At 34.5% G+C, this 27,261-nt stretch overlaps 1 protein-coding gene and 1 long non-coding RNA gene across 6 annotated transcripts in view; one reads left to right on the top strand and one right to left on the bottom strand.

The window, feature by feature from the left end:
* GRIK2 (glutamate ionotropic receptor kainate type subunit 2) overlaps positions 1–27,261 on the bottom strand; it is a 651,626-nt gene that overhangs the window by 510,449 nt on the left and 113,916 nt on the right. The gene's annotated exons all lie outside the window — the stretch shown is intronic.
* On the top strand, positions 7,743–25,571 carry LOC123385492. The gene is made up of 4 exons (XR_006598118.1): positions 7,743–10,345; positions 11,323–11,553; positions 14,995–15,113; positions 25,342–25,571. It is a non-coding gene; the product is annotated as an uncharacterized LOC123385492 (long non-coding RNA).

Here is a 27,261-nt window from a genome sequence, read left to right as displayed (position 1 = left end):
TGCAGACCAAAAATCCTTTCAAATGTACAATGATAGCTTTCAGAGTAGAATAAAGCAAGAGAGGATATAAGTAGGTACCATAGGTACCATTCTCTCCTACTCCCAGACTCGTCTCAGCCTCTTCTCTAGACCCCAAACCAACTGATCTGCAATTTCTGCCAATTTCCCTCTGATATACTTCACATCACTGCTTCTTTTTGTTCTGACTGATAAATTATGCCCTACACTGTTATTTCTGCTTGGATACTTGTATTAGCTTCTTAACTGCTCTTCTTGGGAGACTCTTATTTCTCCTAGCCATGTAAACTTAATCAAACTAAAGTACCACTTCCAAAAACACACTCAGGGCATAGAAAAAGCCTCCCTCTACATCACAGCAAAACTGAAGCGCTTACCATGACATTAAAACTTTGTACACTGTGGCCTCAAGTTAGTTTTCCAATGTGGTAATGGATGGTAAGTGTGCTAAAAGATAAGGTGGAAAGACCTCTGTTGACAATTAAATAAAAAAAGTTTGAGATAAGCTGGATCCAATTGATCATTTTCTCTTAAATATTAATTTACTCAACTCATCCACTTTCAATATCTCTCCCCTATGTCTTTTCTATGCTTTCTTCTTTTCCTCATATCTCCATATTTTCCTAAAGTTCTATATAAACATATTGAATAATCCTATGTGGAAAACATTGAATATACAAAGATGCACAGGACAAAGCCCTCTCCCTATTCACCTTCATCTTCTCTTCCTCATAGAGGACCTTATATAGATCCTCTCTTCCTCATATAGAATCATATTCTTAAAACTCAAATATGTTTGTTTGTTTGCTTGCTTGCTTGCTTGTTTGTTTTCCTGCATTGGCTCCTTTCCAACAGCCCATACTCTTTTTAGGTCTCTTCCCATCTAAAATCTCTTGAGACTCTAACATGCCTTTGAGATACCATACTTTTTTTTTTTTCCAGCCACATTCATTGAATCTAATTCTCCACTCTCTAATTCCTTAAACTTCTGAAATCTATCCTTATTCTTACCTCTCTCTTAAAAGTGTTATAGCAAGATCACAAGCAAGAACCAAATTGAAAAGAAAGAATAATTCTTTCTCAGTCATCAGCATCCTTCTATCCAGAAGTTGATAAATATTTATTCGATGTTTACTAGCTGCTAGGCACTGCATCTGGTGTCAGACTAAAAGATGACTAAGATAGTCTCTACTCTCTTGGAATTCTTAGTGTAAATCCTTGTCTTATTGGCATGTAAATGCAATAGTATATGATAGAAACTGTACATGGCATAAGGTATATTCACGGCATAATAAGACTAGACAATTCTATCAGGAGAGGTCAGAGAATGCCACTCAGATATGGTAGTAATTGAGATTGTTCTTAAAGGATGGATAGGAATTCTTCAGAGTAGAAAAAAAGGCATTCCAAATGGAATAATGAACAATGGACAAATGTCATGGAGTGTTTGAGGAGCTGTGATTAGGTCAGTGTGGTTGAAGCAGTGAGTAAAGGATGGCAACGAAGTTAGAGACAGTTCAAGACACAGCAGGCACCCTGCCACACCCACTCGTGTGATTTGTAATCTGAGCAATTGAGAGCCACTGAGCATTTTTAAAGGAATAAATAAAATTATATTTGTGCTTAATAAAGATAGTTCTGTTCTCCAAAGGTGGGGGCTGGAGCAAAGGAAGACAAACTGGTAGGTTATTGCAATGTCCCCAGTTGAGCAATTATGAGAACTGGAATCATGAGAACCAACAGCAGAATGCAGGGGAAGGGCAGGGCATACATTTATGAGATGCTCAGGAAGTAATTTAATGGAACAACAATCAGATTTGGAGCATGGGAAAATCTAAACTCCCAGATTTCTGGTACACTGGGTGGTTGTGCCATTAACCAAAAAGGACTTAGGAGAAACAGATTACATGGGGAGAGCCATGATTCATTCAATGTTGGAATACTTAATTTTAAGGCAACTGTTGTCTTATCTGTAATGCAGGAAAGAGATTAGGGCCTTAAACATATATCTGTAAGTCTCCAGTAAATAGGTAATATACCTATATCTATACCTGATACGAATGAGCTCAACCAAGGGAAGCTTTTTTTTGTTATATAGTCTCACTTGAGAACTTTAACTCTCATAGGTTTATTACAACTTCTAGGAAGACTCTTAAATCTTTATTTTTCTTGCTGCCGTATGTGTTTATTCATCTAAACAATTTTGAGTGCCTACAGAACTGGCACTGGAGTAAGCACCATATACATATTTGTAAATGAATATGGGCATCGTCCTCTCCTTCCCAAGTTATCAGCAGAGACAAAAAATATGGACAAATGAATACAATGTAGTAAACACTATATTAGAAGCATGTGTAATTCTATGGGACCACAGGAGAACCACTAATTTTGACTAACGGGCAAGATGGGGCTTGACAAAGCTCTCAACCCATATTTCTAATGAGTTTAGCAGACTTCCTGATTGGATATTCTTCGACACTTCAAATGCAAGGTATTTAAACTTAACATTCAACTGTAACACTTGATGAATCTCCTAACCTCTCTTTCATTTTCCTATATACAATGAGAGAAAAAAAATACTTCCAAATCTAACATTCTCTGATTTCTCCGAACTTTTCTCATAAACCTGTAAGTCTATTATAATGGCTGTATTTAGGCTAACACCATCAGTTAGTCCATTTCGTTTGCTTTCCTTGCCATGACAATGTGTAAGTTCTGTTCATCCTCTCTGCAATAAATAAATAAATAAATAAATAAATAAATAAATAAATAAACAAATAAACAAACAAATAGTTATCTATGTTTCTCTTGCATCTCTACTGCCACTATCAAATCCCATGTCCTCTCTGCCTTTCTTGCAGATTATTGCATTAGCTTCTTAAATACCCCCCTTAATTCCAGTCTTGGTCACGAAACTCTCTTCAAAAGATTGTTTCCAAAACAATTTCTGGGGCACCTGGGTGGCGCAGTCGGTTAAGCGTCCGACTTCAGCCAGGTCACGATCTCGCGGTCCGTGAGTTCGAGCCCCGCGTCGGGCTCTGGGCTGATGGCTCAGAGCCTGGAGCCTGTTTCCGATTCTGTGTCTCCCTCTCTCTCTGCCCCTCCCCCGTTCATGCTCTGTCTCTCTCTGTCCCAAAAATAAATAAACGTTGAAAAAAAATTAAAAAAAAAAAACAATTTCTGAGGGTTTTTTTTTAAATAATTATTATTCAGCTGAAAAACTTCAATTGCCCCTTGCTGCGTTCGCCAATGACATAAAGTAATATTTGTATTTTTTAGGGTTTTCCAGAATTTTCTAACAATTACTTTTGCAACTTAATTTCATCTAACTTTTCTTTCATCCTTTTTCACCTACTTTCTGTTACCACCAGATTGGACTGTTTTCATGAATATACAAGCATAGCTATAATATCTTTAAAATAGTCCTGTCCTTCATTAATTTGTGACTAACATTTAAAACACTGTTCATAATATATTTTGACATAATGATTTTTTAATTACTTGATTTTCTTTTGTAAAACTGACTCGTCACTCTAAATAATTCAAAGAAAATAGACAAATACAAAGACGTAGGTAAAAATCATCTGAAATGCTATTCAACTTACATTGAACATCTTTCCAGACAATTCTCTGTATGTCTGTAATTGCATACAAATAGATCATACTGTACATGTTGATGTTTAACTTGCTTTTTTAAAGGAAGTAACATGTTCCATGTAAAGAAATGTAGGTTTGCATCCTTAGTTTAATTATCATATATTCCATTGTAGGCAAAGCTCATATTTAACTACTGTGTACCTGTATAGTGCAAGAGCTATCATCTGTCTGTTCTGAAAAGTCAGACATCTGTTCTGAATTATCGGTGTACACATTGTACTGGCTGTTAATATTTTTAATATCAACCTAATATTAGAAGTATACAATTATTTACCTAGCTAGTTTTCTCTTGACCAACATAAAAATTAATATTTAAATCCATTTTTAATAAAAAATGAATTCCATTTATTCTTCAAAATACAACTTAATGCAATTTCCTCCATTAAACCATTTTTTAAAGCCCCAGCAATAAACGATCTCCATCCTTCTTCTGAATTCCCATAGGACTTTGTCCACGTCCCTGCATCTATCACTTCAACCTTGAATTCTTTTAGTGTTTTTTCTCTAACAGAATATAAGCTCCTTTAGGACAACAACCCTCTTTATAGATTCCACAGTATTCAGATTAATGCCTTGTTCATCATAAACATTCAGAACTTGTTTTCGGAATAAATGGTTGCATTAATGAATGTCAAAAATAGAACAACAGAGAACATCGTATCACAAGGGCAATTCAGAATTCACCATGTTGAAATTATTTGCAAATGCTCAAATAAATTATGTAACTTATCCTAAATTATCTAGTAAGAAAATTAGCAACTGTCAATGACTTCTGAAAGAAGAAGGAGAAAAACCTATCACATAGCTATTTCTCATAAAGTAATTAGAAAAACAATTAATGAGTGGTGAGCCTTGGAGACTATAATGGAATTATTGGGTGGGAAGGCATTCATTTAGCCATCATTTTTCCAAATGTCAAGCAAAATTCTACAACGTTAATTCACTGCTAGTGTTATACTGTAAGGAAGCTAAAAAACAGAAGGAGATATATAAATTGAATTAGATGAACTGTATTTTGAGTTTTGCCATTATCAGTATACCCGAAAACAATTTTGAAATCTATAAAGAAACAAGGTAAATGAATAATTATGCAAGATCAATGTCTACAGATATAGGGCTCCTAGGCACTTCAGCTTTTTGTTGATAAGAAATCAAGCTTAACACTCCATTTGGACCATTAATCAGATGGAAAGGCATTGATTTTGCCCATTAGAGAAGATATTCTTAAATGAAGTCTTAGCATCACTCAACCTCATGCTTTAGCAAATTCACTTTTCTCAGAGACAGTTAAGTTGTATAAAAAGGCCTTTCCTGGGTCAGCTGCGTGGCTCAGTCCGTTAAGCAACTGACTCTTGGTACTGCTCAGGTCATGATCTCACAATTCATGGGATCGAGCCCCTCATCTGGCTCTATGCTAATAATGTGGAGCCTGCTTGGGATTCTCTTTCCCTCTCTCTCTCTGCCCCTCCCCTGCTCTCTCTTTCTCAAAATAAATGAACAAACTTAAAAAAAAAGGCCTTTTCCTCATCTTAAATTTCACAACCATCCCACCCCAAAATTCTATGGAGTGAATGGGATAAAAATAAACAAACAAAAAGGAATGCCATGAATTTGTGGCATCATGATGCAGTGAATACACAGAATGCGGGAAATAGACAATATGAGTTATGATTTCTGTACATACATAATTCGTTACATGGTTTGGCATTTTATTACCTAGAACTTCACATCAACCTTTCAATGAAACCTCATTTGTCCACATAGGCATTACTTTTGCTACGGATAGCAAAACCGAGAAATGAGGGACTTTGGAACCTTGGAAGTGAGCCCCTACCTCTGGGCATAAGTACAGCCCTGGAGTTTTCTGAAAGAAAAAGGATGATCTAAAGCAAGATGCTTCTGTGGACAAGAGATCTAGCTGGAAGCAACCCTGAATAACCTTTAAAGAAGAAAATCTCTGAAGCAGTGAAGCAAGGCCAAATTATGAAAATAGGTTTTCTGAAAATCAAGCAGAGTGATTTCAGTAAGGAATCATTTCATTCCATGGGTGATATCTGTTCAGTCTAATCGAATAGTAAGACCCTCATATAAAAGTCAGCCTGCTCTATAGTGAGGTCTGAGTCAGCAATATTTGAAGAACCACAGAGAATGGATCTACCCCTACCTTTGCAAGGATTCTTGCCATCCTATCGTAGGATCCACTTTGACTTAGGGATATAAGAAAATAGAACAGAGGTCTCCAATTCCTTACCTGAAATTTAAAAATCTAAAAATCTCTAACAAAACAGGGTATTTTGTTAGTTTGTTTTTTTATTAATTTGGTAGCAAAAGCTAACTTAGACTGACTGAGGCTATTTATAATTTTTTTCATCGTGCATAGTGTATTTTCTAGATTTGACTGCAGAAACATTAAAGTGTTTGATCAAGAGTTTCTGCCCCAGACCCTAAAATGAGTGTTACATAATACAGATTATAGATAACTTCTAAAATATGAAATATTCTTGAAAGCCAAAGCATAAGAGACTGTTAAAGGCTGAGAGCAAACTGAGGGTTGATGGGGGGTGGGAGGGAGGGGAGGGTGGGTGATGGGTATTGAGGAGGGCACCTTTTGGGATGAGCACTGGGTGTTGTATGGAAACCAATTTGACAATAAATTTCATATATTAAAAAAATAAAATAAAATAAAATAAAAAATAAAAAATAAATAAAATATGAAATATTCTTAATTCCAAAATCTGTGTGGCCCCACAGATTTCAAATGTAATCAGTAGTATGATAGTTAATATTTACTAGGTGCTAGCTGAGAACCAGGCACTTTTCTTAGCTCTCTATGTAAATTAGTCCATTCAATTTTCATTGTAGGAACTCTATGATTATCCGCATATTATAGTTCAAGAAATTGAGGTAAAGATGGGTTCAATAACTTGGCCAGAGCTCCCCATCACACTAAGTAGCACAGCTGGGACACACACCCTGTAGTCTGACACCAGAGCCCATACACCTACCAGCTCCATGCCAGCCCTCCATGTTTTGTTGGAAGACACCTTGAATTAACCTGCACTTGAAAAGAATTAACTATTTGAAGGACTCTGCAATAGAGTCTTGCTCTACAGGGATGGATTAAACACATAACCACCCACTAGTCATCACTTACTAAAATTTCCTTAGAGAAGAGTGGATGGACAAGGAAAGAGTACCTATCTTTGAATTATTTTTTTACAGGATGTTACTGAAGTATGCATACTAGACAGTGCCTTTAAAAATGAGAAGCCAGGGGCGCTTGAGTGGCTCAGTCGGTTGAGCGTCCGACTTCAGCTCAGGTCATGATCGCACAGTTTGTGAGTTCGAGCCCCGCGTCGGGCTCTGTGCTAACAGCTCAGAGCCTGGAGCCTGCTTCGGATTCTGTCTCCCTCTCTCTCTGCTCCTAACCCACTCGCATTCTGTCTTTGTCTCTCTCAAAAATAAATAGACATTAAAAAAAATTAAAAAATAAATAAAAATAAAAATGAGAAGGCATGCCTTTAAATAAACTGTTAAGATGGCCATTGCGGGCATCTATTCCTAATGCTATCTGAAGAGCACCAGGAATACCACTGGACATAGCTTGATGTTAATCGCAAAGTGAAGGAAAAAGCAGGCAAGACTGGTCTTCATTAAAATCACAGAATCAAAATGTAGTTGACATGTTCTGAAAAAAACTTCCCTTGCAGTAACTAAAAGTTGATTTTTTAGCTGGAAATGAACTCTTTAGTCAATTTTCCTTCCAAATTTTAATTCCAACTAAGTTATCGCCATAATATATCTGTCTTGATAAGAGGTCTCTGAGACCATCCTCTTTTGCTGAGCTTTAAGGGATTCTTAAGCTAATACCATTTTGTAATAAGACTTCCTTTCTTATGTTCCTGATGGAAATAAAGCCTGTGAGCCTCTACTATGAAATTAGCCGATGGGGTTTGATCATGATACAGCACTTTTACTTTGGATGGTAGTACTCTGTGTGTGTGGTAGATTAATAATTAACTTTTCTAAAAGGATGAGCAGATTGTTTTTGCTTGTGGGGGCCAGAATAGACTTAGGTCACCTGCCATCTTCGGTAAGTGTAGATACCTGGTGCCTTTGATTTGTCGACTCTCTAAATTACACAGGCCAACTCTGCTGGACCCAACAGAAGGAGAATCTGAAGCCTTCACTCTGGAACAGCTTGAAGCTATTGGACACAGGTCAGGTCTGTAACACTGGTATATTCCCATTAGAGAACCTGCTAAGAGAAGTGTTGCCTTCTTTGAACCCCAGGAAAACTCAGCTGTCTTAAGGGTCCACGGCCTGAGGGGTCGCTCCATTTCCCCCCTCTATGCCATCAGTTTGTGTTGAAATCTGTGTACAGGGATGAGAAATTGCTTTCCTCTCTGACTAGTGATCTTCCTCTCTAGGTGTCATGAGAAGATGCAGGCCGCATTAAACTCTGAGTCTATGTCCCCTTTAGAAAGCTCTACTCATCTGGAGAAAAATGATTTTCTCCAAATACTCAATGGGAATTAGAAACTTGTTACTAGTCAATACATCATCCATTATTTAATCTTCCATATTTAACGTGAGAGAATGTAATACAGCAGTTTCCTTTGTGTTTTTCAATTATCCAAGTATCTCAGCAAACAAGTTGAAACACTCTGATTCGTTTATTTTCCTTCTGCTTTAATGTATAAAAACAAGCAATTTTGTATAGTTTTATATATCTACTCTAATTACAAAAATTCTAACTTAACACTCCCATTCAATTTTCTATTTTTTTAATCTGTCAATTAGTATCAATTTTGTAAAGTATCATATATAGTTACTAAGTCATGAGTTGCATTATAAGGGTAAGAATTAAAGCTAATCAATACCCTACTAAGCATAGTAATAATGATCACAGTGATGAAGGCTCTCCTTTCTGAAGTTAAGTGTGATTGAGAAAATACCACAGAGCCATCTGCAGAGACTAGACAGAGAGGGTCCAAGATGGAATAGTTGGTCTGTGTACATATCTGGGAAATTGCTTCCCTGCTGCTTTTATCAGACATCATTGCCTTTTTCAGTTTATGCACACTGACCTCCATGGTCTCAATGCATCTTGCTTTCCTTCATTCCCATTTCATACTCCACTGTATCACACTTTCTAGAGCACTGGTGCTGTTTTTTTTTTCCTTTATTTTTATTTGCCACGTCATATGGTCCTTAAAACAGCACTGATACTCGGGGGAGAAAAGTGGGAAATTGTGCCTGATTAACATGCAAAACTGATAATCCTCCTCATATAACAGAATTGACAGTGTGTAATTCCACATACACATTATTTCCACAAAGTTGCTCACTGAGATCATGTCCGAAATTCACAGTACACTTCCTAGCTTTTATAAGATGGGTGCCAGACAACAGGGAATTTTGACTTATCCTAAAGCATAGAAAAGTAAAACCAGAATGTGAAATAATATGAATGATTTCAACAGCTTGCTCTTCTCTGAAATTCAGAAATTGATATTTTAAAGGTATCAGATCTTTAAAAAGTAAGAAGGGAATTATTAACTGAGTTCCTATAGCTTTCTGTATCAGATGTGTTTTTTTTCCTATTTTTACTGTTTCCTACATATCTGGTCGTAGGACTCAATCTTACAAAAGGTGAAAAGGTACTAATTCCTAGTCATTAACAGGAATTTACACCCTATCAAAATTGGTAGAATACTGAAACCCCAGAATCAGTAACTCATGTGGCTGTCTTAACTCCTGGATCTGACCATAAACACTAGCCTCGCCTCCAGAATGAATATTCATCTTGCTGATAATACAGATCTACCCTCAACATAACTATCATCTCTGTGTTTGAATATGTCAGAAACAAAAAGTAAATAACACTATCAAAAACAATTAAATTGTGTTCTTCTCAGGTTAAAATTATATGATATGCATAGTCTTCTATAAATGACCTAAACCACCTTCTGTAAATAACCAGCAGCTTTTTTCCAAGACATAATCACTTCAGTTTTTAAAAGTCTGTCAAGTTACACACTTAGCATCATGTAGACAAATCAAACAAACAAACAAACAAACAAACAAAAAACCATTCTGACTGGTGAGCTAGTTTTTTATACTGCCTTCAAGAGCCTGTAACTCTTAAGTATCCTACTAATTTAAATTACAAGAATCAAATTATAAAATATTATGGTGCGAGGTGACCAAATGATAGCCAAACAATTGGAAGTTCACTTATTGTTCACTACTGTCTGCATTTAGGAATTATACTTGTGGGCCTTAGGCTTTTTTAAGTTTATCATTTATTAAACCTCATAGTCTTAGATTTAAAGTCAACAGAGAGAGAGAGATGAACACAGGATACCAGCCACACCTCTAGTAGATAAAATTGATTACTATCTTAATTTTCTAACACCAACTCTCTTAGAAACTTAAATATCTGTTACATATGTATGTATATGTATGTATAAACATTCACATGTATCAAATCCAAATGGCAGCAGTTTTAAGGAACAAATGTTTATTTTTTGTTTGTGCTACATGTCCAACGGGTATTGAGAGAGGATTCTAATCCATGTTGGCAAGGACCTATATTAATGAAGACTTACCATTTTATGACACTCTATCTCAACTTAAAATTTCAAATCTATTGAAGACATAGAAAGTAAGTATGGAGAAATCAAGCTCTATCTCTCCACAAATTTGGCCCAGAAATAACAAGCATCACATGAATTAGCCTACTTTCTCCATAAAACTCTCTCTGATGTTCCTCATTTGAAGCTATAGTTGACAGTTGATCAAGAAATCAGTGCCCAGCTCTTATCCTTTATGCTATATTGCTTTCTTCAATAGTTGCGATTATATGTACATTTTATCCTCCATAGATGGTCAACTCTTTGAGGTCAGAGATCGTGCCTCATTCACCCTTTCTCCAATATTTCCTCCCTCAAGTTCCTACCATAGTGTTTATTTTAGTAGAGCTATAACAAGTGTTTTGTTAATTGAGTGGGAGAGTAAGTTGACACAAATATCTTATGAAAGACATTTCTGGTTGCACTGCAATATAATCATTCCCTAAGTCAGATTTCCTCAAATAGTGTCAAGCACATAATATGTACTGAATAAGTGATTGATTCATCCATTAGAATTTGCTTGTTGCATACTATGGGCACAACATCATACATGAAACCATGAGAGAGTCAAGAGCAATCAACATAGATCCAACTGAATCACTTAGTACCCTGGTTCATTAATTTGATATATATTTAGCTGCTTATTGTATGCTAGTTATTGTGAATAAAATTGTGAGCAAAAATAGATGTAATTCCAGACATCAGGGAGCTTCAGTCTAGATAAAAAGATAAGACAATCAAACAACTCATTATGATAATGATTATGAAAAGAAAGAACAATACATTAAGAAAGAAAGTTTCTGGGGAAGATCAGGGGAGAGGGCCGTTTTCAAGTAACAGTAACACAAATGTTTTATTTAAGCTGAGTTCGGTAGATATTACTAATGCCTATCAGCACTCTCTTTCCTATGAAAATTTGCCTAGGTGGGCAAATTATACTTCCAGAAAGGAGTACTTAAAAAGTGTTGTATGATTTTTCATGCTCTTTTCCTCCATATTCTTGTCACAGAATCATGTGTTTACATGAAGGTATTACAAGATAAAAGCAAATGGAAGACAGACACACCAAATGAAGAACATTGACAGCTGATGACAGCCACCTCCATCTATAATAGACTTGTATGAGAAGGAAATAATATGTTATGCTAAGCCACTGAAATTTGGTCTTTTTTTCTTAATGCATCATAATCTCACCTATCTGGACTAATACACAGAGACCAAAAGGATGAACAGTGATTAGGTAAATGAAAGGGGCAGGAAAGGAGAAAGGACCTGGTATCAAGAAAAAACAAAAAAAATCAGCTGGGGCAAAGCCCTGGCATCAGGGCTTTTGAGAAACTCAGTAGAATTAACTTCATGGCTTAAATTGCTGCAAAAGAACCTAAGTGATCAGTTTCTAAGGAAATTGTTGAATAGTCAGTTAACCATAAAAGGAGTCATTTACCCCTAAAATTCTAGTAACTTCTAAAGAGACGTGAGGTATATATGTAATCTATAGTAACACAATTTCTAAGGAGACACTATCTCCATAATACTTTCACAATATCCATGAAAACAAATATCCAAAATAGTCATTGAAATTTCAATATAAACAATTACTCTGTTTTACTGTTTTACTTTAAAAGTCTTACTTTTGACTGAAATTAATGAAATCCAAACAAGACATTTTTCCAGAAATTTAAAATTTCTTTCTTTATATGTGGATTTAAATAAAGTTGAGCACCTTATATTTGGTTATTTCCTATCTTCTCTATGAAATCCATAAACCATAAAAAAGGAGAAAGAGGGAATATTTTATCCCATATTACAACTAATTTCAAAATAATTCTAATCAAGAAAATCAGACATTTACCCCTTATGTCATAATAATTCTAAGTTAAAAATACCTTGTAATATTATTTCATTTCATCTTATTTTAAAATAAAGTAATTCTACTCTACTCAGTTTCTGAATAATACATTGCTAATTTTTTTTTTACCAATCTCTTAACCTTGAACAAAACTTAACACTTACCACTTACCACTAGTTGAACACTTAACACTAGCAAAATTAATCATTTGCCCAAATACTTTCATTTTTAATAAATCCCAGAAAACTAGCCTGCTATTAAAATATAACTCAAAGTCTATTGTAATCAATGGAGTTTAGTCTTTACCATAGTTTTCTTTTCTCAGAATAGATGTGCCAATTCTAGCTACTAAACATTGAAATTGACATTTATTTTTGAAGTTGTAATTTTTATGTTTTTATTTCTTTGGAGAAACTAATTACGGAAATTGGTTATAACCTGTTACTCTATAAATCTTATTTTTTTCTGGAAAAACATATGTTAAATTATGTGAATAATGAAAAACTAGCATGGTCAAACATAATTTTGTTTATTTTATTTGATAAACTTTCTTTTAATTGGGGTATTTTTTTTTCCTGGAATTTCCTTTGTATGTAAAAACGTGGTATGTCAATGCATATATAAATTAGTAATTCTGAAAGCTATTTTTAAACAATGTTTTATTTATTTATTTTGAGAGAGCGAGAGAGAGCATAAGCTGGGGAGGGGCAGATACAGAAGGAGAGAGAGAATCCCAAGCAGGCTCCATGCTGTCAGCACAGAGCCTGATATAAGGCTCAATCTCACAAACCGTGGTATCATGACCTGTGCCAAAATCAACAGTCTGATGCTTAACCAACTGAGCCACCCAGGCACTCCAGTTATTCTGAAAATTTTAATAATATTGGATATATTTTCCATGAAAACAATCATAAACAAAATTGAATTTTTCTTTGACCTCAAGACATTGCTCTGCTTTGTTGTGCTGTAATTATGTCATTTCTCAGTGCACAGCATATACATTGAGAATATTTAGGAGAGTGTGCTTTACTGTCTATGATATCACTTGATTTTTCACATTTTTAAAACTCTTATTCACATTGTTTACTATCATGTGTACTTTACACATATACAGAGCTGCAAACAAAATGCCAAATCAAACTGGATACCAGATAAACAAAAAGTCCCTGGTCCTTTTACTACATTCAATAAGATTTGAGAATATTAGAAGAATAAAATAATCTGTCTTTTGACTGTACTCTCTCCCGTAAGTACTCTTTTCTTCCTGTTCTCATTAAACTATTCAATATTTATAATATTAAATGTTTAATACCTGTTTATTAGCAGCTTTTCTATCCTTTGTACATTATTATTTCTGATGCTTATTGAGCTCTATCAAACTTCTTACATATTAGTATGATGTATGAAATAATATACAAACACTAAAAAAGTGCTTAATGTTAGAGAAAAAAAATTCCCTGGAGAATAGCAATTAACTATGAAAATTCAGAAAAAGTGTGAAAAATATGGATACTTATTTAGAATTTTATAGGATGAAAAATATTTCTCTTCAGTTTATAAAATGTAGAAAATAATAACTTTAAGAATTCCCATTACATTAGTATTCTAAACAGGATCCTCATTATTAACAGTTTATAAATAAATTGGAGTTAAAGAAAAATAATACCTATGGAATCCTCATAGACTCTCTGTAATTTGGGGGGCAATCTATGTCTTCCCATCAGTATTTTCAGATAGATACATTTCTCATATATTCTGCTGCGGATAGTGCATAGATTAGCTCATTTATAAGCTAACTTTTAGTCTTAATTCTGATTGATTATACTAAAAGAAAAGAAAGCCAGACAATTCATCAAAACTGTCCCATATGTACCTCACAGAAATTAGAATTTATAAAATTCCTTACGAGAGTCAAATATAAAGGCCCAAATAAGCAACCTGACTGGTTTCACTTCAAAACAAGACATATTTAGAATTTACATAAATAGTTTGGCCCTCTTCTTTGCATATATACAAGTGCAACTCAAGTAACAGTTGTGGTTCATAATCTTTTCTATTTTTGTATCGAATCAATAACAATCAAAGAATGATGGTTGCAGTATAAGAAAGAAATTTCTTTAAGAATGAGGTAAAGGAGTACCTGGGTGCAGACTCGATTTTGGCTTAGGTTCCTGAGTTTATGCCCTGTGTCAGGCTCCCATGTGGAGCCTGCTTGGGACTCTCTCCCTCCCTCTCTCTCTGCCCCTCTCCACTGGCATTCTCTCTGTGTCTCTCTCAAAATAAATAAATAAACTTAAAAAAATAAGATAGAGAAAGTATTTTGTATTTGCAGAGTTAACTGGATTATCCTCTTATAACAAGGAAACAAAGTGGCAAAAATGCAAAGTCTGAGGAGTTACGAATTTCCCACATTAATTAGCAGTGTAACCCCAGGATGGAACATGAAACCTCAGTTTCTTTATGTACATAAACCAGTAAAAGAATAATTTTCACATCATGGAATGTTTTTGCAGACCAAGTGATATATAATAAGGTGCTTAGAACACTGCCTGACGTAACAGCACCACTAGCCAAAAAATGTTTGCGTGTGTGTGTGTGTATGTGTGTGTGTGTGTGTGTGTGTGTGTGTGTGTGTATTAGTCTTTAATTAACATCACAATGTGTCAACTGCTCATTTTGGACTTAGAATTTGGAGAATCAAGTGTAGAATGAGGTCTCTTCTGTCAAAACACTGCCCATCCACTAAGGCTGATTGAAGTCCCACCTGCTCCATGAATCTTTTCCTAACCTTTCAGGCCTCCATAAATCTGTCTCTACTTTTCATCTCTGCAGCACATATTGTATATTCCAAGGTGTACTGGGAAATGTAACAGAGGATACTGCATGGCATGCTGATGAGATTATCCTTAGATCAGAGGCAAAGTTTAGCCATTAAAAGCTTTTGAACATTGGTAAGTTTCTAGAAGTATGATTTCTAAGCCAAGGAGCATTTATATTTTATATTTTTTCATGTTTTGCCAAACTTCCCTCCTGAAAAGTTGTAACAGTCTTCACTGCCTGCAACAATGTATTTTTTAATGTGACACTATTATTAAACCAGCATTTAATCATAGAAAATAAGCATTCACATCCTTTAAAGGGATGCTCAGTTGGATTAATTAGATTTTAAATCAAGGAGCAATTCTAAACGTGGATTCATTCTATGGGAGATACTTAGGACATGATAAAAATAAGCTTAGAAAATTTCTTGTCCAAATAATTTTTACTGGCATCATTATTGCAGGCCTTCTCAGACTTTTTAATATGCTAGAGTGTACTGTAAATCTCTAAAAGAAATATATATTGGACCACATTTCCCAAACACATTTGGACATGGAATACTTTTCTCAGAACATTTCAAGGAAATAATGTTTCATAGATACTTTGGGAAATGCTGTTTGCCACTTACTCATATATCAGCAAATATTGCTATCTGTTTCAGGTATAGAATTTATTATCTCTCCAATGTGATAGGAAGTACTTAACTTGTTTTACATTCTCTGTATTTTGCATAACTACCAGCACATATGCCACAAAAAGGTGTGAAATAAATCTTTGCTGATGAACTGACAGATTACATATTTAACAAAAGAAAATTATATATGCTAGAAGTTCAGAGTACATGAGAAAGTAATGCTCTTATGTAAGTAGGACCCAAAGCCATTTCCATCTTTTTAACTAATGAAAATACTTTTTTGCTTTTATTACACACAGAAGTGTCATTAAATGCTGCAGTACATTAACAGTGACTATATTCTAACCACAATTAAACAAACACTAACTATAGCACTTTTTAAAAACTTTATCACCAACGTATTTGTCTTAACATAAAATACACTCCAATAAACACTTCATCTTGCAGTCTTAATAACTGAAAACAGTTGGCATCCCAAAACATTCATAACGGCTCTTTTTGAGAGGAATAAAAAAAATATTTTTCACATCTAAAGAAGATTACCTTTAAGTTGGAAGGGCTGCAGCTTAAAATAATAATACATAATTGTATGGTGATACCAAAGAGTCAGTTCATAACTATGAGCAGTGTAGAAAAAGGAACAGTTAATATGCACTATGATTACTAGAACCAACATTTGCTCTCTCTACCCATAGCTTTTAAGATATCTTTAGCCTATTAATATGATTCTTTATTAAGTAATCAAATATTGCTTGAGGAACAGAAAGGCACTGAGTAAAATCACAACTGTTGATTTTAAATACTTGATATTTACCCAGAAGGCAAAACATTTTCAGTAATTAAAGCAGAGGTTTAAAAGTTGAAACTGTTTTCCCACTTCTCTGTTGCCTGACCAAAGTACATCACGCTACCTGTTTTAAAGTACAATATATTTCATTTGGAGACCTTTTTTGGAATGCTCAGACTCCCCACACAAGGAAAATACCATATTTAATATTTTAGTAAAAGTAAAAAAAAATGGCTCAAATTTTCTTTGGATCTTATCTAACAGTAAGATCTGCATATTTATTTATTTGATCATCTACTGTGAGGACTCCTTTTCATACACTACATTTTAATTCTCTTAACACTTAACTTCCCTTTTCAGATGTGCAAACTGACTTACACAAAGTAAGCAACTTGCCTAAAGTTTCACAGCTAGCCGGTAGTAAGATCAGGTTTCAAGCTCAGAGTCTACTTGGTTTTAAACCTGCCCTCCTTCCATTACCATCTGCTGGCTATTCTCCATATTTTCATATCCTCCCACCAAGTCTCCGATTTAGTATTTTAACATGTCCTATAAAACATGCAGGTTTGTTAAATGAAAAATAAAAATAATGAAGACAAATACCTCAATTTAACTTATTCAGTAAGAAAGGGCAGGGGACAGAAAATGTATTCCAGGAAAAAGCAATTGACCAATGCTTGTACTGTGACCTGAGAATTTGGCCAATTTGTTCCATAAATGAAGTCTAGCTTAGAATACAAGACTTCCTACTGTTAACTACCAAGAGTCAAAACACAGATTGTTTTTCTGCTTGAAAATTTACCAAATATATGTATTTGGAAATATATGTATATGGAAATATAAAAATATAAAAATATAAAAATATAAAATATATATATATATATATATATATACATACATACATACAGAGAGAGAGAGAGAGAGAGAGAGAGGAAGGATTGAAGAGGCCAACTTGTTTAACAGATGAGGATATTCAGTTTTTATATACTTGCCTTATGCTGGGAAGGCAGCCAAATCTCTAACTGAATCTAAGAAAGTATATATTTTATTATAGCTATGTGCATGTAAATGAACAGTGTATAAAATATAGGCAAGCCTCCTCTCAGTTTATTTAAACTATAAGAGATCAGTATACCATTAAGAAAACATTCTCAGTTGTACCTTTCTCAGGAACTAAAGATATGAAGATGTCTTCAAAAATTATGTATGTCATTTCCGAATTTCAATGTTTCTATGAATCTAGACAAAAGAGCCGACTTACTTTATTCTCAAAAAAAAAATACTGAAAACGCTATTTGGTCATCACTTTACACATTTGCATACTGCATACCTTTTGTTAGGGGTATAGTTTACCATCTGAAACATGTTCCACTGAAAAAGACTTTTAGTCTATTATTATTACTTTTATTCTTTTGTAAGTAGTAGGACTGCTACACAACTAACTCAAGCATAAGTGTCTCTAACATGCCTCAGATTGAGGGATTAGATCGTTTCACTAAAATACAGCATGTCCTACCTTTTATTATGAACTATTAAGGGAGGGTTGCATTAAATAAGTTGTAACCTTAACATTAAATGAGTTCCTTAAAAAAATAATATTTAATGAAAAGACTATATAATAAATGACAGGTTATAAGCTTGACTGGAATTTTTTAAAGTACCAAAAAAAGAAAGAGAGATAGCAATACTACTGTACATGAAAGTCATTGTTTACGTTAATCATAAGCAAAATATTAACAAAGAATTTGAAGCTACAAGTTTTTTGACTGTGACAGGATGTTGTGAAAGTAGTTAATTATTTGAAAAGAATATTCTTAAAACATTCTTAAAAACTTACAAGTTGAAGTGTTAAGTCAATTTAATAAAAATAATGATACATATCCAATTTCCTTATCTCATAAAAAATGTTGGCATTATTCCATTTCTATATTTTAGTCAGAAGTAAAATACTTCTAACATGAATGAAAGTATATAAGTTTCTTTTAAAATTATCAGTTATTTCATCATTATCTTACCCTTTTAAATTTCTACCTTGCATATTTTATAATACATATAGTATAGGACATGTATATATAATATATAAGTAAGTATAATGGAGGTATGTCCTTAAAGATATTTTATGTACGAATGTATGTTTGTATGTATTTTTTACAAATAGACATATTCAACAAAAATATTTTTAGAAACTATGGCTTTCACGAATGACACTTTTAGGCCCCAACTTTACACAAACCTCTCTTTGGGTAGTCACCTAGTAGCACTTTATTGTTGAACCAAAAGTGGTATGTTCTATGTGTTCAAAATATCAAGAATTATACAAATCCAATCATTGATCAAAGGTAGTTTCATAAAAGATTCAGCACAATTTCTAAACCGATAATTTTTAACCAACATATAAACAAATCAAGACTACTTTACAATATCTCAAAATTTCTTCACCATATAACTATGATTAAAATCAGTCTAAGAAATGAGCATTGCCATTTCCTATCTGCATTTTCCTAATGTCCAAGCTGTGAAATCCTGAGATAATCTGTTTTATACATTTTTTTTTTCAAGTTTTTTTAATTTATTTTTGGGACAGAGAGAGACGGAGCATGAACGGGGGAGGGGCCGAGAGAGAGACACACAGAGAATCGGAAACAGGCTCCAGGCTCTGAGCCATCAGCCCAGAGCCCGACGCGGGGCTCGAACTCACGGACCGCGAGATCGTGACCTGGCTGAAGTCGGACGCTTAACCGACTGCGCCACCCAGGCGCCCCACTGTTTTATACATTTGTGGTGTATTTATAATAATACATTTAAATTATTAGAAAGTGTATATATTTTATAAACTTCTTGGGATCCAAAATGCTTAATTCTAATATTAAGCAATGTACAATTATACATTGCACATATAAATTTAAAATAACCATTAAATAATAATCACATCAATATGTCTCTCTACCTAGAGAATTTTGCTATACTTAACATTCAGTTCATTTGTGTCACTCAGGACAATCTGAACACATTGTTTCACAGAATTGGAAGGGATATTAAAGATCTTCCCCAACAACTTAACAAATAAGGGATCAGCGCCCAAAAAACTTGCTAGTTACGGGTCAAGAAGCAAGGCCATGTAAATATTTATCCAGTACTTTCCTGAATAAAATGCCTGAGTGCTCGAGGCCCACTGGTGAATTAAGTTACAATGATCTGTTATTGAGACAGAATTTCTGATAAATAAATTCTTAAAGTACTATCTTTGTTGTTAGGTAATTATAATGAGTATTCTCAGTCCCAGAGGATATTTACTTGATGCCACAGCAACTTTCCTAAAGCCTAGGTAACGGCATGTTCATACAATGTCCTGAGAGTTTCCTATAGTCATTTAGAGTGATAGCTGACTTGATAGGTCTCTAATACGGTTCACATTATAAAATGAATACATCTGGGCACCTGGGTGGCTCAGTAGGTTAAGTGTCTATCTTTGGCTCAGGTCATGATCACCCAGTTTGTGCATTCAGATCGCACGTTGGGCTCTGTGCTGACAGCTCAGAGCCTGGAGCCTGCTTCAGATTCTGTGTCTCCCTCTCTCTCTGCTCCTCCCCCACTCACACTCTGTGTCTCTGTCTCAAAAATAAACATTAAAAATTTTTAAAAATAAAATGAATATATCATCATTTGATCAATAATTCTGTTCTATTTTTATGAATCTTGCTCTACCGGATATTTTTTGTTTATTGTCTGCCTGCCTGCCTGCAATGGATTATACTCTCTTTTGGTAATAGCAATGCTATTTTATTTTTTTTTAATGTTTACTTATTTATTTTGAGAGAGAACACAAAAGGGGTAGTGGGAGAGAGAGACAGAGAGAATCCCAAGCAGGCTGGGCACTGTGAGTGCAGAGCCCAGCACAGGGGCTTGATTTCACCAACGGTGAAATCATGACCTGAGCTGAAATCAAGAGTCTCAAGCTTAACTGACCGAGCCACCCAGGCACCCCATCTGTTTTGTTTTGTTTAAAGATCCACTCCTCCCCTACTCTCAGACCATGTTCTTACCTAGCTAAACAAAAAGACTGTGAGACTAAATAGAAAATACTCTCTTTTGCTGAGAATATGAGATCAAAGGCAGCTCGAGAAGACTTCAAGAGGGTGACGGGATTGGCATTGCTGCAGCAACATTACCACTACCTACAACCTGCACATACTCATCCCTGGCCCTGCATCCTTTGATGACATGCCAGAGCTCTCCTCCCATGGCAGAATCCTTGATAGTACTTCCTGTTAAAGCTGAAAAAAAGCACTCTCTGTCATGCCAGGGATTATATAAATCACAGAAGAGTTAACATGTCACAAGTGTTAGTCATGTTCACCTCTTATGTGCACAATTTCGTTTAGCTCCGTATACAACCAATCCATTTTTCTCGTATCTTTGTTGATATAATTAGATGAAATGATACAATTTCAATTGTTGCAACAAGCCTTTCCATCTCTTCTCACATGCATTACTTTATCAATAGGTTAGATATAGTTTCATCTTTCAGGGGCATCTTGTTGGCTCAGTAAGTTAAGAGTCTGACTCTTGATTTTGGCTCAGGTCATAATCTCTCTTCCTCCCTCCCCTCCCCTCCCCTCCCCTGCTTGCTCTCACGCACACATGTTCCCTCTCTCTCTCCCTCTCTCTCAAAAATAAATACGTAAATTTTATACAAAAAAAGATATAGTTTTACCTTTTAATTGTGGCTAAATTATACTAAAACAAAGAGGTGCCATGCTATAGTGTTAGTTTTCATGTCTGGATTATTATTGGATGACTAGTAAATTATTATTATTGATTTTCATATAGTCCATAGTTTGTCTTTTCAAATTTTACCAGTATTCAATTTTGAACAAATACATTTTTATCACACACTATCAATTTTTTTTGTTTGTCCATATAACCCATCTTATGTAATTTTCCAGCTTGTAAACAATACAACTCATGAACAGAGATTTTTTTAAATTTTTTTAATGTTTTATTTATTTTTGAGACAGAGACAGAGCATGAGCAGGGAAGGGGCAGAGAGAGAAGGAGACACACAATCAAAAGCAGGTTCCAGACTCGGAGCTGTCAGCACAGAGCCCGACGCGGGGCTCGAACCCACAAACTGTGAGATCATGACCTGAGCCGAAGTCAGACGCTTAACAGACTGAGCCACCCAGGCACCTCTGAATAGAGATTTTTAAACGTGGATATTATACTTTCATCATTTACACAATCTTCACATGTTTAATGAGTAACAATTTTGTGCCACAAGACATCTAACACATCTATTAGACCAGTGCCTCTCAATATTCACTGCACCTACAAATCACCCAAGGACCTTGTTAAAATGTGGGTTCTGACTCAGTAAATCTGGGTTAGAGTCAGAGAATCTGCATTTGTAACAACCTCCAAGAAAATGTCAACGCTGCTGGTCTTTGGAACATACTCTGAACAATAAGTTAGTAGACTATGAAACTAATATTAGTTGTACTTCTAAACAACTTTACTATCATAATTGTGTTTCAAATCTAGAGCTGAACTAAATATTCTTTCCTCTTAACTGTAAGAAGTTGAGATATATGTACATTTTTCCTCTGGCAGGAAATGCTTAATATCATGCATCATATTAATGCAACTAATGGTATACATATACACAAGTCCATACATCATGAATTGCTTGGTGACATCTAGATGTCATTTTCTCTAGGCCAAGATAAGTCATGTACAGAAGATAACAATAGGATGAAAATTCAACTTTGAAACCCAAAGGAATCCTGTAAGCCAGCATAGCAATTCCACAGCTAATCATGTTTCTTTTACAAAGAAATTTAATACAGTTTCCTAAATTTAGCTAAGATGCGCCAGATAATAGAAAAAAATAGCCTCAATTTTGTATGTCCTACTACTTAGTGGTGATCACAGTCTCTTCTTGCTGCTAGAAAACATGTTCAAAGAGCAAAGATTTAAACCACTCCTCAGGATATAGAGATGTGCACATTTGGCTAGATTCAGGATAACTGCAGAATCACTCTCTTTAATTGAAATCATTGCTTGCCTTCTATCACTGCTCCTTTAAAATCTTTAGACGCTTGCTTTCCAATGACCTATGATTAAGATTTCTATGTCCACCTGGGGTGCCTGGGTGGCTCAGTCAGTTGAGCATCTGACTTCAGCTCAGGGCATGATCTCATGGTTCATGAGTTTGAGCCCCGCATAGGGCTCTGGGTTGACAGCCCAGAACATGGATCCTGCTTTGGATTCTGTGTCTCCCACTCTTTCTCTCTCTGCCCCTACCCTGTTCATGCTCTCTCTCTCTCTCAAAAGTAAAATAAAAAATTTAAAAAAAAAATTCTAGGTCCACCTGAGCACATCTGAAATAATTTTGCGTTGATGAAGCAAACCATTGTCACAAACCATGATATACCTATCTAACTGGAATTAAAATTATTTAACTTATCAAAAAAAGGTCCATGGTAAATTCACTGTCAATATTTTTTCTTTCTCACCGTCACCCTCTCTTCCCCAAAAAAGTTTAACTACTTGGGACACCTGGATGGCTCAGTCAGTTAAGTACCTGCCTCTTGGGGCACCTGCAGAGTTCAGTCCATTGAGCATCCAACTTCAGCTCCTGTCATGATCCAGTGGTTTGTGAGTTCAGGCCTCACATCAGGCTTGCTGCTGTCAGCACCGAGCCCACTTGAGATCCTGTGTCCACCCCTGTCTCTGCCCCTCCCCTGCTTGCACTCTCTCAAAACTAAATAAACATTAAAAACAAATTAAGCATCTGACTTGATTTCTGCTCAGGTTGTGATCTCACAGTTTGTGGATTCAGGCCCCGCATCTGTTGAGTTCCGTGCTGGCAGTGCCAGAGCCTGCTTGGGATTCTTTCTCTTCTCCTCCCCTGTTCCGGCTTTCTCTCTCTCAAAATAAATAAATATTTTTTTTGTAAAAAGCTTAACTAGTTGATGATTATTAAGAATCAAAACTTTCCAATCATTTTTTTTAAATTTTTTTTAACGTTAATTTATTTTTGAGACAGAGAGAGACAGAGCATGAACGGGGGAGGGTCAGAGAGGGAGGGAGACACAGAATCGGAAGCAGGCTCCAGGCTCTGAGCCATCAGCCCAGAGCCCGACGCGGGGCACGAACTCATGAATGGCGAGATTCCTGACCTGAGCTGAAGTCTGACGCTTAACCGACTGAGCCACCCAGGCGCTCCTCCGATCATTTGTTTACAAAGATTCAAAACAGCCTTACAAACTTCTAATTACTAAGTTATGTGTACTGATTTTATTTAAGAAATAATAAACCAAATCCCATTTCAATGCCATTGAAATAAGTTTACCTATGCCTCTTTTTAAAACGGAGATAGCCACTTATTTAAAAAGAATTAAATGGATATGTCTATACTAATAAAAATACATGACAGAAAATTCAGTTAATTATAATTATATATAATATATATTATATTATATATAATTATAACTAATAATTATAATATTAATATATATTATATATTATATATTATATATAATTAATATATTATAATTATAATTAATATCTTGAAGAGATTTACATAAATTTCCAAATAAGTAGCAAAAGATTGCATATTTCTTGTTTTTTCCTTTTTTTTTCATTGCATAGTTAAAATACCTCATGAATGTTAATATTTGGTTCTTTCTTGGAAAGAGGATTGAACAAAATAGATGAAAGAAAGAGATTGAAATGTAAACTACATTCTTTGCACTGTGCTGTGCACACAATAGTGACATTTCAAAAGTCAACTCCAATGATTCATGCTAAGATAGCAAAGCAGTAGAGCAGAAAATACCAAATTGTAAATAATACAAATATTTGGAATGCATGTGTTGCTTTCAATTTGATTATAAATACTCTTGATATTTTGGAATTTATAGGCAGGGCTTCAAACTAAATAACAAAGCCAAGGTTAATATCTAATCCTGAAGCAGATGGAAAGTTTCCCAGATTCTTCATCCTCTACCTGGATCCCTCCCTCTCTGTGCCCATTCCATCCCAGGCTGCAGAGACAAGGTAGTATGGGCTTCTCCATAACATCTTCCTAAACTTTCAGTTCAGGGAAGGAAGATAAATGCTCATTTGTGTTTGAAAAGTTATTTGCTGGAGGCTGAATTAAAGAGTAGTCTTCAAACATCCTAGCTTTTAATGGTTAGCTTTTAATGTTTCAGCTTTTAATGGTTAACTCACTTAAATATTCAGTCACTCAACACGTACAATCTTCCAGAAACAGAGAATTGACAGTGCTTAAAAAAATCCGATTTGCATATAATAAAGGCCTGGTCTTTAAGTGGCCTTAAATCTTATCTGGCTCCATGGTGGATATAAATAAACAACAGTCACTGTGGTTGGTGAAGGTGCTTCATATACACCATAAAATTTAATCCTCACAGTTCTGTCTGGAACATATTGCCAAATCTATTTTATAGGTGAAGATATTGAGGCTTGAAGAAGTTAAATAATTTACCTAAAGTCATATAGACAGATAATGTCAAAGACAGTATTCAAAGTCTAAAACTTGATGCTCTTTTCAACATACAAACTGATACCAAGAGAAGGTAATGGACTTACTAAAAAAAATTATAATACCATCCAGGCTAAACATATAAACATATCTTTGAGATAAGTTATATCACAATTATTTCATGGAATTGAGACATTTGCCTTTATATGTTGATATCTTTAAAAGGAAACGCCTAAGAATTGATAATATACAAGCTTATCAAATAATCAAAGCCAGAAAAGAGGTCACAAAATTTAGAAGTCTCATGTTTTTCTATATAATCTGTTACATAAAGCTTTTCTTTATTCCATTTTCTTATAATATTAAGGAATGGATTAGTCTCGAGTACCTCCTTCATTAAGTTTACTTATTAACACTTTATGTTTTCAGAATTTGTACTCACTGGAATTATGGTCTCTTGTCTGTACTGGATTTCGAGATCCTGAAGTGCATAAATTCATCTTATTCTCTCTGGGACTTGAGCAGCACTCAGCATGCCATCTAACAAGTTTTGTGAGACCTCAATAAATCTTTGTTAAATTTAATTTTCTCTTATATGCTTTAATTTGCTGTAAAGCAATCCTCCCATTGAAATGAAGATTAAATAGTGACACAAAATATGAAGCTTTCAGACAGGATGATTTAGTCCTAAATAAACAAAGATATATACATATATATGTGTGTGTATATATATATATATATATATATATATATATATACACACATATATATGTATATATCTTTATATACATATATATGTATATATATATCTTTATATACATATATATGTATATATCTTTATATATATAAGATAATCAACATATATATAGATAGATATAAGATAACATACACACACACACACATCTCTAAGGCAATAACAAATTCTCTCTCTAAAATCAATTAACTCTTCTGTTGTTTGGAGTAGCACAACTAATTAAAACAAAGTGCTCTCGAATTAAAGCACCTATTATGTGTAGTTATAAAGAACAGACTTTCCAAACTAATAGTAATTGTGTATGAAGGAAAGTAAATTTCTGAATGAGGTTCTACGTCTCAGTGTATGATTTCAAGATTCCTAAAATAGTCAAACCAAATTCACAAAGGCCATGAAAAATAAAACATCTGACCCTAACAGTCATGTTTAATTAAATATATGAAAGAATTCATGTGAATACAGTGGTCCTAACTGTTTCCAAGCTTCGTGGAAAGTCACATGGTTATCTTTCCTACTTTCCACAGAGAATGGTTTGAATAATTTAAGAGAACATCACTCTGATAATACTAAGAACAGAGGGTTTTCACCAGTGTAGCATTTCTAACCTGATTTAGATAAATCTCAAATTAATGTAATGGTTTATTGGTATCAAAACCTAAAATGCACTTTGTATCAGACTAATTTCTGCAAAAACATCCCTTATATCTTTGCCCAATTCACAGCTCTCACAAAATATGCACATGGATGTACAATTTGAGACCTGTGAATTTATAAAACTCTTAGTGTTTTAAAATATATCAGTAGCTAACCATATTGGCAGCTGCTTTCCAAATTAGAAAAACTCTATCGATCTTTAACAATCACTAGTCTACCCCATCAAGAAATGAAAATGAAAACACCTGTAAATGATGATTTTAATTACATTTTTTGGAACTCTGATCTTTTTAAACTATATATTCATCTAGTATATATAAAACCAAATACATATGTGGAAGTTGAAAATTTCAGTCCTAAAATCACATATTTAGAAATATCCATATTTATACTATTTTTAAAACTATTTTAAATGAATATGTTTAGAGTCATTCAGGCATAGAACACATATTCTCTCTACTTCTATATTATATTGAAGGATTAAGGTGATGGAAAGGATATGGATATTTAAATTTCATATGAAAATAAAAATTTTTTAAAAGGAAACATTTAGTTTCCTTCCTTCCAACTTCCTTCATTTAGAGAGAAAAAAAAGTCACACTCTCTAAAATGAGTCCTAATTCCCAAGTAAAGTATCCCTAACTAGAGACTGGCCCAATAGGGGTGTTCAGCCTGTGGGTGCTATGGGCTTGGACCATAGCTTCGCCACTTCAGAGCTGTGTGACTGTGGATAAGGTAATGAATCCCAGTATGCATTATCTTTCTCATCTGAAGAACAAGAATAATTATAATGTATATTTCACTGAATGATAATAAGCATTAAATTGGTTCATTCATACAAAGCAGGACAGTGATGTCTGGTACATAGTAAATACACAAAAAAGTTTGTATTCTGTTTATTAATTTGCAATTTGTTAGCCTATTCCTAATAACAGTATATG

This window comes from Felis catus, chromosome B2 (assembly GCF_018350175.1).
Source record: "Felis catus isolate Fca126 chromosome B2, F.catus_Fca126_mat1.0, whole genome shotgun sequence".
NCBI lineage: Eukaryota > Metazoa > Chordata > Mammalia > Carnivora > Felidae > Felis > Felis catus.
This window is presented reverse-complemented; position numbering and strand designations above follow the sequence as displayed.